Consider the following 14,120-nt stretch of genomic DNA (forward strand, 5'->3'; position numbering starts at 1 on the left):
AACAGTATTTTCTTTAAATAAGAACTCTAGAAATGAAGAAGCATCTCCTACAGGATAAGTGTATTTTTGGTTCGCATTTATGAGGGCATTAAATGTGTTTGATAGTGTGAACTAGGACTAAAAAATACTGCAGACTAAACATACCTTCCCTTTCTCTTCCTCTTTGTTCTTTTTATTTTCCATCTCCTCCCTTCTTCCCCAAGTCTCCTACCTGCTAATGGCTAATACTTATGAAGCACTTACTGTGTGGCAGGAAATGTGTTAATACTTACCTTGTTTTCTGATTGTTTTAGTAAGTTGATACCACCAAAATTACTTTATATTAAAGATTCAGGAATATTTTTCCTATTGTGATTGCATGGTAGAATATTAGCCTTTAAATGGATCTCTTTGTTGTATCACATCAATGTGTAGATCTGGGTGTAGGAGTTCAGAAAGACCAAATGCATTCTATTGTGGGACAGCCAAGGAGTAGGGCCAGAATGCCCATTAGGACATTCTCTTTATTCATTGCCTCTTCTACCTGTTCTTTCCAATAATGGAAAGAACATAATGGAGTGGCTAACCTTGCCTTTAAGGAACCTTAGTTGTTTTTTTTTTTCTCTTCTTGTCGTTCAAGAATACTCTCCTTACTTTCAGTGCCCCTTTACTTTTCTCCTTTTTCCAATTGTCACTCAGTTCTTGTATTGCAAGGATGTCTCCATAGTAGAGATAATGACTTGGTAGTGTTAAGGTGCTGTCTGATATGGTGTAATATGGAGATACAAACATGGGCATCATCCTCTAATATACTTCAGGTATCCTGCTTGCTCATAAAGCCAGCAAGCTCTTTTCTTAATTTAGTCTTCCAAACTGATTTTACTGATATATTCTATTTTTTAATACCTTCAGTCTAAATGATATCCATTATTAGATATTATCACATTGTCCACATTTTTTCCCAGTCAAATCTAACTTATCAAAAGTACAGATTATAAGGGCCTACTTGATCGGAGCAACCAACTTTGGCTTTGTATCGGTCTCGTCCTTTTGTACACGGACCCATTACAGATAACCTCAAATATTTTTAAGTTATCAGTCATATTTATCTCAGTCATTACTGGGTAGTATAAAAATTTTGGTGGTCAAACCTTTTTAGTTTCATGTGTTTTTTCCAATTGAAATCTTTGTAGGAATCTTTAATATGTACAACAAAAATGGGTTTGTTAAGGATATAAATGTGTTTTTATAAGTTCATGGGAGTTTTATGACAACAATGGGTAGTTTTGATGAAATTAGATTGGGGATGACAATCTTACAAGCTTTTGCAACCAGTTTACTTTTTATATTAACTTCATGGTATTCTTTAATGTCTGATTTGTATAAATATTTGCAAATGCTAATAGTCTTTCTCCTCTTTTTAACTTTTTCTTTTGAAGTAATTGTGTATTTACAGAAGTATCACAAGTCCTGTATACCCTTCCTTCAGCTTCCTCTAATGTTAATATTTTACATAACCATGATATGTTTATCAAAACTAAGAAATTGGGGTGCCTGGGTGGCTCATTGTGTTAAGCCTCTGCCTTCGGCTCAGGTCATTATCCCAGGGTCCTGGGATCGAGCCCCAGAACGGACTCTCTGCTCAGCCTGCTTCCCCCTCTCTCTCTTCCTGCCTCTCTGCCTACTTGTGATCTCTCTGTGTCAAATAAATAAATAAAATCTTTAAAAAAAAAGTTTAAAAGAGACAGTGCAGACAAATATAATAGACATGGTAGTTTGGACGAGGATATTTATAAAGTCTAAAACGGACAGGGGACTCATCTTTTTAGACTATGCAGGGAAGTCCTACAAATCAACAACAGAAAACAATCAGGATGTCAGTTACTCTTTTGTATAACAAATTACCCCAAAATGTAGCGACTTAATAATAAGCACTTATTATCTCTTACAGTCTGTAGGTTAGAAATTTACAAGTGACTTAGCCCTGCTTATGGGTCAGGGTCTCATGATGCTGCAGTCAGCATGTTGGCCATGGTTGCAGATATTTGAAGGCTTGACTTCAGAACCTGGAGGATCCACTTCTAAAACAACTCACTCACTTGCCAGATGACCAGGAAATTGTGCTGACTGGTAGCTATTTTCTCACCTTGTGACCTCTCCATAAGTTTCCTTGAATGTTTTGACATGACAGCAGGCTTCTCCTGGAGGAAGTCATCTAAGAGAATAAAGCAGAAACCACAGTATCTTTTATGACCTACTCTGAGAATTTATACACCGTAATTTCCTTAATATCCAGTTGGTTACACAGATCTGCCCTATCCAGCCCTATCCTACACAAAGATGTGAATGCCGTGAGGCAAGAATCATTGTGAGCCATCTTGTAGATTGACTAAGTCCACAGCCAGGAATTCTAATTTTTTTAAAAAGATAAAATATGTATGAATAGGCAATTTATAGGAGAAAAACCCCCAAAGCTAAGAAGTATATTTAAGATAAACTTACCAGAAAGATGTTAAAATAAGGTGCTTCATTATACCCATTTAGTTGGCAAACATTTGGTTGGATAATGACAGGTATTCAAAGACATGTGAAGATAATGGAACCAACCCTCTGACTGCTGGAGTGTAGACTGATATAGCCATTTTAGGAAAGAATCTAGTAGTGCCTCATCTAATTAAGAATGTCTCAGTCCTGAATGTATAATCAAAAGAATGGATGCAGAAGACCTTATAGGGATGTATTAGACAAACTCAGCTTTCCACCTGTGTTTCTTACGTAGAACACTTCAAGTCACCAAATGTGTAGAGATTTTTACCCCCACCAAGCCGTTTTCTGTGATAACAGTTCAGTGTCCTGCAATTTAACTCCATTCTCACTACCTGGAGATAGTATAGACCCACAGGTTAAGAGATCGGTCCCACAAACCTGTGCCCACCATACTATAGATCCAATATCAAGTGATTGGTCCCCAGGTTATAACTTAAGTCTGATTTAGTTACAAAATTAAAGGTTCCCATGATGTCCTCATATTCAATTAATTTTCAAGAAGGATTCACAGAACTCAGAGAAACACTTTTACTGGTTTATTAAAGGAACAGATGAACAGCCAGATGAAGAGATGCATAGGGCAAGGTCTGGGAGGGTCCTGAGCACAGGAGCTTTTGTTCTTGAGTTGGGGTGCCTCACCCTCCCAGTGTGAATGTGTTTGGCCAACTCAAAGCTCGCTGAATCCTTTACCATTGAGATTTTGTGAAGATGTGCTCACATAACCATGATCAATCAACTCTATTTCTTGTCCATCTCCCTTTCCTGGAAGATGAGGTATGGTACTGAAAATTCCAAACTTCTAATCATGGCTTGGTCTTTCTGGTGACCAGCAGCCAACCAGGAACCCACCCAGAATCACCTCAGTAGAACAAAAGATGCTCGTAGTGTTCTTATCACTTAAGAATTTCTAAGAGTTTTAGGATCCCTGTTGTCAAGAACTGAGGGCAAGGACCAATCTATTATTATTATTTTTGTAGGGGACAGTTGGGAGGATGCCTTTGCTATATTTGTGGTAACGAGTTGGAAGCGATCTGACCATTTTCATTGATAGGGTTTCAAGGTACTATACTGCAATTTGATAAACATGATCCAACATGGTTCTTAAATATAGTTCTGAATAAAAAAATTGGGTCTCAGTTATTTGTAGTTTCTGTTATTTTCCATTTTTATTTGGCTACCTATTAGACATTACACACTTAACATGTCTAAACCAAAACTCCCAGATTTATATCCACTACCAAACACCAGCTACCACAACTGAGCTGCTGCCAATAAAAACCCGTTATCTTCTACCAATCTTCCATTTCAGTTAATATCATTACTACCAATCCAACTACTAAGCAGAAAATCCTAGGGATCATCTTTCTTCTTTCTGTCCACCCCTACATAGCAACACATGCCGTGTCTCAGTAACAGGTCCTGTCCTCTCTACCTCTACAGTACAGCCTGGTTCCTGGGATTCTTCATATTGAACCAGCAACTCACATGATTCTAATGCAGGAGATTCATGGATCATACTTTGGGAAGCCCTAAGAAATACTTTGTCCTGCTCTTAATTGAGTAAATTTTTCCTTTTTAAAATAATTTTAGGGCTCGAGAGGGAAAAATTAGAAGATATTTATTTGTGCTTTTTAGAATAAAAGTCATTTTCTTGATTCCATTATTAGTGAATCAACAGGTCTCAAATGATAATACCTTTCCAGATTTATCTTCAATACAGTTGGTGGCACGAAAGTTCATATTTAGTAAACAGGAGACAGCCAGGATCTGGGCTCTAGAGTTAGTATTTAATTCCCAGAACTCTTACTTTAGTTGTGTAAAAACTTAGTTTGCTTGCCTTTTAACCTCCAGGCTCCTCACCTATAAGAATAACACTTTCTAGCCATAGGGTTATTAAGAGGATTAAATAAGATAGTACATGTAAAGCACTTAGCACAGTGCTGCACCTTTAATGCCGCTGCTAGTATAATAATGATCACTGTTGCTGCCACTCTAAGGCTAGCTTTGAGGTTACAAGTATCACAGATCCAGCAGAGGGCAGTAGAATAGCACAAGATTTAAGTACTAAAGCATACTGGAGATGCCAGTTACTAAAAATCACTTCTCCCTCTATTTTTTGTTGTAATGGAGGAAGGAAATGGATGATGTTGGTGAACCTTCAATATGTTTGAGATTCTCATACCTCCATTTACTGAAGAACAGCAATGCATCCCGTTTATTTTGGTTATCAGCCATGCGGTTTACAAATATTTTGGGTTTTGTTTTTGTAATTATTTGTAGTTTCAATCTCCTAACACCTCTCTTGTCCTTCATATCTATCTTTCTATAATGAGAGAAATGGACTAAAATTACTTTTGTCTTATCAAGGTATAATTGATCAAATGATGATGTATTTAAAGTATACAAAGTGAGGGCACCTGGGTGGCTTAGTTGAGTGTCCAACTGTTGATTTTGGCTCAGGTCTCCAACTCTAGGTGGTGGAATCAGGCTGCATCTGGTTCTGTGCCCAAAGGAATCTGTTTGGGATTCTCTCTTTCCTCTCCCTCTGCCCCTACCCCTACTCATGTGCTCGCTTGCACTCTCAAAATCTTTTTTAAAAAGTATACAGTGATGATTTGATATATAAATAAATTGTAAATGGATTCTCACAATTAATACATGCATCACGCTACATATTTCCCTTTGTGGAAGGTGATGAGAACACTTAAAATCGACTCTTTTACCTAAATTTCAATTATACAATAAAGTATTAACAATTATAGTCACCACACAATACATCTTGATATGTTATTTATCTTATAACTGAAAGTTAATATGCCTTTTCACCAATCTCTCCCTGGCAACCACCAATCTACTCAAGTTCTTTGAGTATGATTTTTTTTTTTTTAAGATTCCACATATAAGTAATAATGTGTGTTGTCTTCTATCAGCTTATTTCACTTGGTGAAATGCCCTCCAGAGTCATCCATGTTGTTCCAAATAACAAGATTTCCTTCTTTTTGAAGGCTGAATAATATTTTCTGTGTGTGTGTGTGTGTGTGTGTGTGTCTGTCTGTCTGTCTGTCTGTCTTACATTTTCTTCATCCATTCCTCCTCCAAAGGACAGGTTGTTTCAATATCTTGACTATGAAAAATAATGCTACAACGACCATGACAGTACAGATATCTCCTTGAGATAATGATGTTTCCTTTAGAATATACCCAGAAATGAGGTATATGGATCATATGGTAGTTCTGTTTTTAATTTCTTGAGGAACCTCCATGTTTTCAATAGTACCTGTACCAGTTTACATTCCTACCAACAGTGCACAAGGTTCCTTATCTCCACATCCTGATCAATATTTGTTATCTCTTTTTTAAAGGTTTTTTTTTTTTTAAAGATTTTATTTATTTATTTGACAGAGAGAGAGATCACAAGTAGGCAGAGAGGCAGGCAGAGAGAGAGGAGGAAGCAGGCTCCCCGCGGAGCAGAGAGCCTGATGCGGGGCTCGATCCCAGGACCCTGAGATCATGACCTGAGCCGAAGGCAGCGGCTTAATCCACTGAGCCACCCAGGCGCCCCTTGTTATCTCTTTTTGATAGTAACTGTCACAACAGGTGTAAGATGATATTTTATTATGGTTTTGATTTGCATTTCCCTAATGATTAGTGACGTTGAGCATCTTTTCATGTACCTGCTAGCCACTTAGATGTCTTATTTGGAAAAAAATGTCTTTTCAAGTCCTTTGCCCATTTTAAAAATTGGGATATGTGAGGTTTTTTTGCTACTGAATTATAGAAGTTCCTCATATAATTTGGATATTAACTCTTTATTGGATATATGGTTTATAAATATTTTCTCCTATTTCATAGGTTGCCTTTTCCTTTTGCTCATGGTTTTCTTTGCTGTACAGAAAGTTTTTCGTTTGACATAGTCCCACTTGTTTATTTTTGCTTTCATTGCCTTAGCTTTTGGTGTCAAATCCAATAAAACATTGCCAGACCAATGTCAAGGACATTGCCTACTGTGTTTTCCCTTAGGAGTTGGTTTCAGGTCTTATTTCAAGTCTTTAATATACTTTAGTTGACTTTTGTGTATGATATAAGGTAGGGGTCCCAATTTCATTCTTTTTTATGTGTCTATCCAATTTCCCCAATATCATTTATTGAAGCAACTCCTTCCACATTGTTTATTCTTGACAGCTTTGTTGAAAATTAATGGACCATGTATGTGTGGGTTTATTTCTGGGCTCTTGATTCTATTCCATTGGTCCGTGTGTTTGATTTTATGCCAATACTATACTATTTTGATTACTATAGTTTTACAATACAGTTTGAAAGTAGGCAATGTGATGTCTCCAGTTTTGTTCTTGCTCAAGATTGCTTTGGCTATTCAAGGTGTTTTTGTACTTCCGTATGAATTTCAGAATTGTTTTTTTCTATTTCTGTGAAAAATGATGTTGGAATTTTTATAAGGATTGTATTAAAAATGTGGATTGCCTTTGGTAGTATGGACATTTTAACAGTATTCTATCAATCCATAAAAATAGAATATCTTTCCATTTATTTGTGTCATCTTCAATTTCTTTCATCAATATTTTATAGTTTTTGTGGGTACAGATCTTTTACCCCCTCAGTTAAATTTATTCCTAAATACTTTATTGGTTTTGATGCTATTATAAATGGGATTGTTTTACTGATTTCTGTTTTGGATAGTACACTGTTAGTGTATAGAAACACAACTAGTTTTTGTGTATTAATTGTATATCCAGAAACTTCACTAAATTTCTTTATTAGTCTAATAGTTTTCTGACAGAATCTAGGGTTTTCCATATATAATATTATATCTTCAGACAGAGGAAATTTACTTCTTCCTTTACTATTTCCATGTCTTTTTTCTTTTTCTTGCCTGATTACTTTGGTCAGGACTTCCACTACTATTTTGAATAGAAGTGGTGCCAGTGGGCCTTCTTGACTTGTTCCTGCTTTTAGAGGAAAAACTTCAAGCTTTTCGCCATTGAGTATGATGTTAACTGTGGGTTTGTCGAGTTGACCTTTATTATGCTGAGATGCAGTCCATCTGCACCCAATTTGTTGAGAGTTTTTATCATAAAAGGGTGTTGAATTCTGTCCAATGCTTTTTCTTCATACAGTGGGGTGTTCACATTATTTTTATTCTTCATTTTATTAATGGGTTGTAACATATTTGTTGATTTACATTTGTTGAACCATTCACCAATAAATCTCACTTGATTATGGTGTATGATTCCTTCAATGTACTATTAAATTTGGTTTGTTAATATTTTATTGAAGATTTTTGCACTTATGTTCATTAGAGATATTGACCTGTAATTTTCTTCTGGTGTCTTTGTTTGGCTTTGATATCAGGATATTGATGGTCTTGGAAAATGAGTTTGGAAGTGATCCCTCTTTTTTTGATTTTTTAGAAGAATGTGAGGATTGGTATTTACTCTTCAAATGTTTGGTAGAACTTACCAGTAGGGGCGCCTGGGTGGCTCAGTGGGTTAAAGCCTCTGCTTAGGCTCAGGTCATGATCCCAGGGTCCTGGGATCGAGCCCCACATCTGGCTATCTGCTCAGCAGGGAGCCTGCTTCCCTCTCTCTCTCTGCCTACTTGTGATCTCTATCAAATAAATAAATAAAATCTTTAAAAAAAAAAAAAAAACTTACCAGTGAAGCCAGATAGTTTCTGAACTTTTCTTTATTGGGAGATGTTTGGTTACTGATTTCATTTCCTTATTCATTATTAGTCTATTCACATTTTCTATTTCTCCAGGATTCAGTCTTGGTAAATTATATGTTTCCAGTAGTTTATTTCATTTTTTCTAGTTGATCTAACTTGTTAGCTCATAATTGGTCATAGTAGTTTCCTATAATCCTTAGTATTTCTGTGTTATCAGTTGTAATGTCTCCTTTCACTTGTAATTTTGAGTTTCCCCTGTTTTTTTTTCTTAGTGTAGCTAAAGATTTTTCTATTTTATTTATCCTCTTGGTTTCATTGATCTTTATAATTGTCTTTCTAGTCTCTATTTCTTTTCCTGCTGTGACCTTTATTTTGCCTTCCTTTTGCCAACATTGAGCCTAGTTTATTCTTTTCCTAGCCCTTTGAGGTGTAAAGTTATTATCTATTTGTGATCTTCCTTCTTTAATGCAGCCATGTATCACTATAAACATCCTTCTTATTACTGCTTTTCCTGCATCCCACAGGTTTTGCTATGTTTTGTTTTCATTTTCGTTTGTCTTGAGATGTTTTTAAATTTTTTTCTGATTTCCTTTTTGACTCAATAGTTGTTCAAGAGTTGCTTAGTTTTCATGTATTTGTGAATATTCCTGTTTTCTTGCTCTTACTGACCTAGTTTCATTCCATCATCTAATGCGTACATGAGAAAAATCAGGGAAGGGCGTTGTATTGGTCTACTTGGGCTGCCATAACAAAACATTGCAGACTGGGTGGCTTAGGCAACAATTTAGTTTCTCGCCGTTCATGATCAAGATAACTGGCAAATTCTGTTTTGTGAGGCGTCTTTTAATGGTTTACAGATAGCTGTCTTCTTGCTGGTGTCTTCATATGGCCTTTATTTTGTGGTGTGCAGGGAGAATGAGAAAGAGAAATTGAGAAATGTCTTCCTCTTCATTTAAGGGGTCAGCCCTATTAGATTAAGGCCTCATTGTTACTACTTTTCTTAACCTTTATTGAAAACATCTGTATAAGTCCTGTCTCCAAATATAGTCACATTGGGAGTTAGGGCTTTAACATATGAATTGGGAGGAGGAAGGACACAATTCAGTCCAAATAGGCATTTTTAAGAGATGTAACTCACAATTCCTTTAGCAAATAACAGGAAACAGGTAATTTCTTCATGGAATAAGTACTAGGGGACACTGAATAAAGCAGAAGTTAGTGTCAGTCTGGGGTGTGGAAGGCTTTTGAAGGATGTGAGGCATTCACATTCGTTCATCTGTTTACTTGGGAAAGAGTTGTTGGGTACCTATTGTATGCCTAGCACTATGTATGGCATTAGCATATAAGATGAACAGGATATGATAAACGTCACTGATCATCTCAAGTTGACTGGGGCATGTGGAAGTGCGTACACTGTAGCTTGGAATCCTGAGCTGGTGAATCACGAATCCTGTTATGTAAACTGGGCCCGTAGTTCAGGTTAAGGTTTTGTTTTAGGTTTCCTGTGGTTTTGATGTGGCATGATTAGAAACAACTAGAGATGAGCTCAGAATAGTTTTGCAGAAAATCTGGCTCCCTGAAGTCCTTCCTGACCAGCCTTCCAGCCTCAAAACACAGCAATACACTTCAAAACATTAGGAGGTGGGGAAGGCTCCCAGAAGAAAATAACTCCTTCCCACTTAGGCATGAAAGTGAGTATGGCAGAATGATAATTTCGGCCATTTCAGTGTCAACGAACATTTAAACACCATACTACAAATCTAGACTTTGTAGGGTAAATGCAATCATCTTACTCTACAAACAAGGGAATGTAAGCCCAGAGAAGTTAAGAGGCTTGCTTATTGTCACAGTGCTAATAACAGAACTGGAAATAGCATCCTGTCTTGGTGTCAGTTCCTCAGATATGTTGGTATTTATATTTACCACAGTGTAAGCACAGAAATTGGAAGTCAGCTTTCAGAAAATTTCACAGAAGGTTGACATTGCGGAAACATCCAAGCTCTTGATCGTTTGTTTTTTCGTGATTGACTCAGTGATTTTACAGAAGTATTGGTTCTGACAAATTAGAAAGAAAAAACTGGTCTTTCATCACAGGTTGTGAAGTGCTGCCCTCTCTCAAGTAGTGCCTGGTGGAAAGGGTAGGTTGATATAATCTACACTGGGGGACAGCCCAAGCTCTGGGAGACTCTGGCATATGCCAGAGAATTTGCACTAGGTCTCTGCCCTACCCTCCATTGATTCTTCTTGCCCTCACCAAATGTCAGCCTCTCCTTAGGGCCTGTCACTGATTCCCTTCTTTTCTTCCTCTGTACTCCCTGTCAGTTCTCATTTATTTCCCCCCAGAGTTGCATTATGAGCCTGTCTCAGAAAACTGTTTCCTCCCCAGCACCTTGCTGATTCCAGTTTCTCATTTCAATTGTCCTGCTCCTCCCAGTCAACATACTTCAAGTTTAGGAAACACAAATTTCTCTCTTCTCCAATCATAGCCCTTTCCAGTCACATAGATTCAGTTATCCTTACCTGCTTCAAGTTCCTCAACTCTTTATCTAATCATTCATCCAAAATCTATTCTGAGTTTTCATTCAAAATATTTCTGGCACCTCCTCCTTCCTTTCCATCCTCACTGCCACCATGGCAGCTCAGTTCTTCAAGGACTACGATGGCCTCCTCACTGGTCTCTGCTTCTGTATGCTCTTTCTTTGAACATATCTTTCACGTGCTGTAAAATGCTCTTTAGCTGGTAGGACTTTATCCCACTTGAAAACTTTCAGTGACTCTCTTAATAAAATAAATTCCAAACCTTTACACTGATGATGAAAGCCTGTCCAGTTGCCTGGTCCCAGTCCATCTGTCCAGCCTTCTCTCTCACTCTTCCATCACATACCTTCCTCTCCAGACAACTGGAATTTCCTATTGTGATTTAAGACAGTCCCTGTACTTTCCTATGCTGCGTTCCTGTTCCAGCTGCTTCCTCAGGCTAGCATGATTCTCCCTCATCTCTGCCCATCACATGCCACTTATCCTTTAAAGACCAGCTCAGATGCTACTCTTTTCTCTCACCATTGTCAGACATGATATTTCTGTCTACAAAACTATAGAATTTTGATTGTATCTCCATTGTGGCACTTAATTTCTTACCATTTTACATTATAGTTCTTTTGTACATGTAAAACCTTTCCTAGATTATCCATTCCATGGGGGCAGAGTTTGTTTTTTGCATGTAATTGGTACTTTGAATAAACAAATCACATGGATTATAATTAAAACATTATTTTTATCCTTCACTTCCTTCAAACTTTATTTAGTAGCAATACACCTGCCCTGACTCTGGGTAAAGGTTTCAGCAGACTCATGGCTGTTCTGATCTTTCTTGATTAATAGATTGTCCTAGAATCATGTTTGTAAATAGTCATGATTTATATCACTAAGCTCGATCTACTGTAGAAAACTAAATCCTTGAATTGACCTGAAATTTTCTCTCTTGGTCTTGCTGGAATGGGCACCCCTCTTTCTATTCTCTCCCTGTTCACTTCTTTGCTCATGCTTGAGAGATTTTAATAAATTGCAGTTAACCTATTTAAATGCTCAATTGTCCTGGGCGCCTGGGTGGCTCAGTGGGTTAAACACTCAATTGTCCTGCCTTTGGCCATTAGGCATCTCTTCAAGTTTGTTCCAATCTTTCTGATATAACTTAGTAATCTTTTATAGCTCCCTTGCTCTCTTTCTGACAAGATGTTTTAGATTTATTTTGTACATTTCCTGCCCCAGACCCTGAATTAACTGTTTCTCCAACAGGCCCTGGTTTTGAGTTGTTATTTTTGTTTGCTTTGTTTTGTTTTCAAGTGGGAAATGGTATGTCAAGACCAGAATTCCGGTATTAGAGATATTCATTGCTACAGGGGGATGTGAGGGCGATCTGGCTGCGACATCTGTCACCCCATTGATCGCCAGGGTTGATTCGGCTGATCTGGCTGGCCAGGCGGGTGTCCCCTTCCTCCCTCACCGCTCCATGTGCGTCCCTCCCGAAGCTGCGCGCTCGGTCGAAGAGGACAACCTTCCCCGATAGAGGAGAGGACCGTTCTTCGGTCAAGGGTATACGAGTAGCTGCGCTCCCCTGCTAGAACCTCCAAACAAGCTCTCAAGGTTCATTGCTACAGGGTTGGTCACAGATTTTAGGCTTCTTGGGTGGATAGAGTTTAGAAAGATCTCCCTCCTTTCTTTTCTCCCTTCTGTCTTTTCTTCTCCTCCTCCTCCTCCCCACCCTTTCCTTTTTTTTTTTTTTTTTTTTTTTTTTGTCAACTATATCCTGGCTCTCTGCACACACACACACACGCACACACACACACACACACACACACACACTAAGATAAAATATTTAATACCTCCATCCAAAATTTAGGAATGCTACAGAGACTTTGACCTCCACACTACACCTGTATCTCCCTTCTTTCACAGAGACTCATGATTCTCAGAGACATAGGAATTGGTAGAATTAGATTATCCTATAAATACATATTTACTTTATCCTATATTACACACATAATAGTCTTAAATGACAGCCTTAATTCTGTTTTGAATTGTCACTTCATTTGAAAGAAAACTTTATGTTTTTAAGTATTTTTTCTCTTGCTTTGTTTTTTTCTTCACCAAGGAATTAGATCTTTTTTTGTTTTGTTTTGGGTTTTTTTATTTTAATTCCAATGTAGTTAACATACAGTGATCTATTAGTTTCAGATGTGCAATATAATGATTCAACAATTCTATACATTACTCAGTGCTCATCGTGGTAAGTGTGCTCTAAATGTCCTTCATTTATTTTACCCATCCCCCTACCCACCTCCTCTCTGGTAACCATCAGTTTATTCCCTATAATAAAGAGTCTCTTTTTCTGTTTGTCTTTTTTTTTTCCTTCTGTTTCTTTTGTTTCTTAAATTCCACATATGAGTGAAACCATATAGTATTTGTTTTTCTCTGACCCACTTATTTTTTTCCACTTTTTTTTTAAAGATTTTATTTATTTGACAGACAGAAATTACAAGTAGGCAAGAGAGGCAGGCAGGGAGAGAGAGGAGGAAGCAGGCTCCTTGAGGGGCTCTATCCCAGGACCCTGGGATCATGACCTGAGCTGAAAGCAGAGGCTTTAACCCACTGAACCACCCAGGTACCCCATGACCCACTTATTTTGCTTAGCATTATACTTTCTAGATCCATCCAGGTTGTTACAAATGGCAAGATTTCATTCATGGCTGAATAATAGTATTTCATACACACACACATACACACACACGTACATACATATACACATACACGCCACATATTCACATATATATACCCATCTTCTTTATCCATTCCTTTATTGGACACGGGCTTCTTCCATAATTTGGCTGTTGTAAATAATGCTACAATAAACATAGAGATACGTATACCATTTCAAATTAGGGTTCTCATATTCTTTGGGTAAATACCTAGTAATGTGATTACTAGAGCATATGGTAGTTATATTTTTAAATTTTTGCGGAACTTCCGTACTGTCTTCCATAGTTGCTGCACTGGTTTGCATCCCTTTGTCTCTTGCTATAGTCTTTGTCTTAGAGTCTATTTTGGGGGCACCTGAGTGGCTCAGTTGGTTAAGCATCCACCTCTTGATCTCAGCTCAGGTCTTTATCTCAGGGTTGTGAGTTGAAACCCCACACTGGAGCCCAACTTAAGGGAATGAATGAATGAATGAATGAAGCCTATTTTGTTCAATATAAGTATTGCTACCTCTGGCTTTCTTTTCACACTCATTTGCATGAGAAAGATTTATCCCTTCACTTTCTTTTTTTTTTTATTTGTTTATTTTAAGTGTAACAGTGTTCATTGTTTTTGCACCACACCCAGTGCTCCATGCAGTACGTGCCCTCCTTATTACC

This window comes from Meles meles, chromosome 4, assembly GCF_922984935.1.
Source record: "Meles meles chromosome 4, mMelMel3.1 paternal haplotype, whole genome shotgun sequence".
NCBI lineage: Eukaryota > Metazoa > Chordata > Mammalia > Carnivora > Mustelidae > Meles > Meles meles.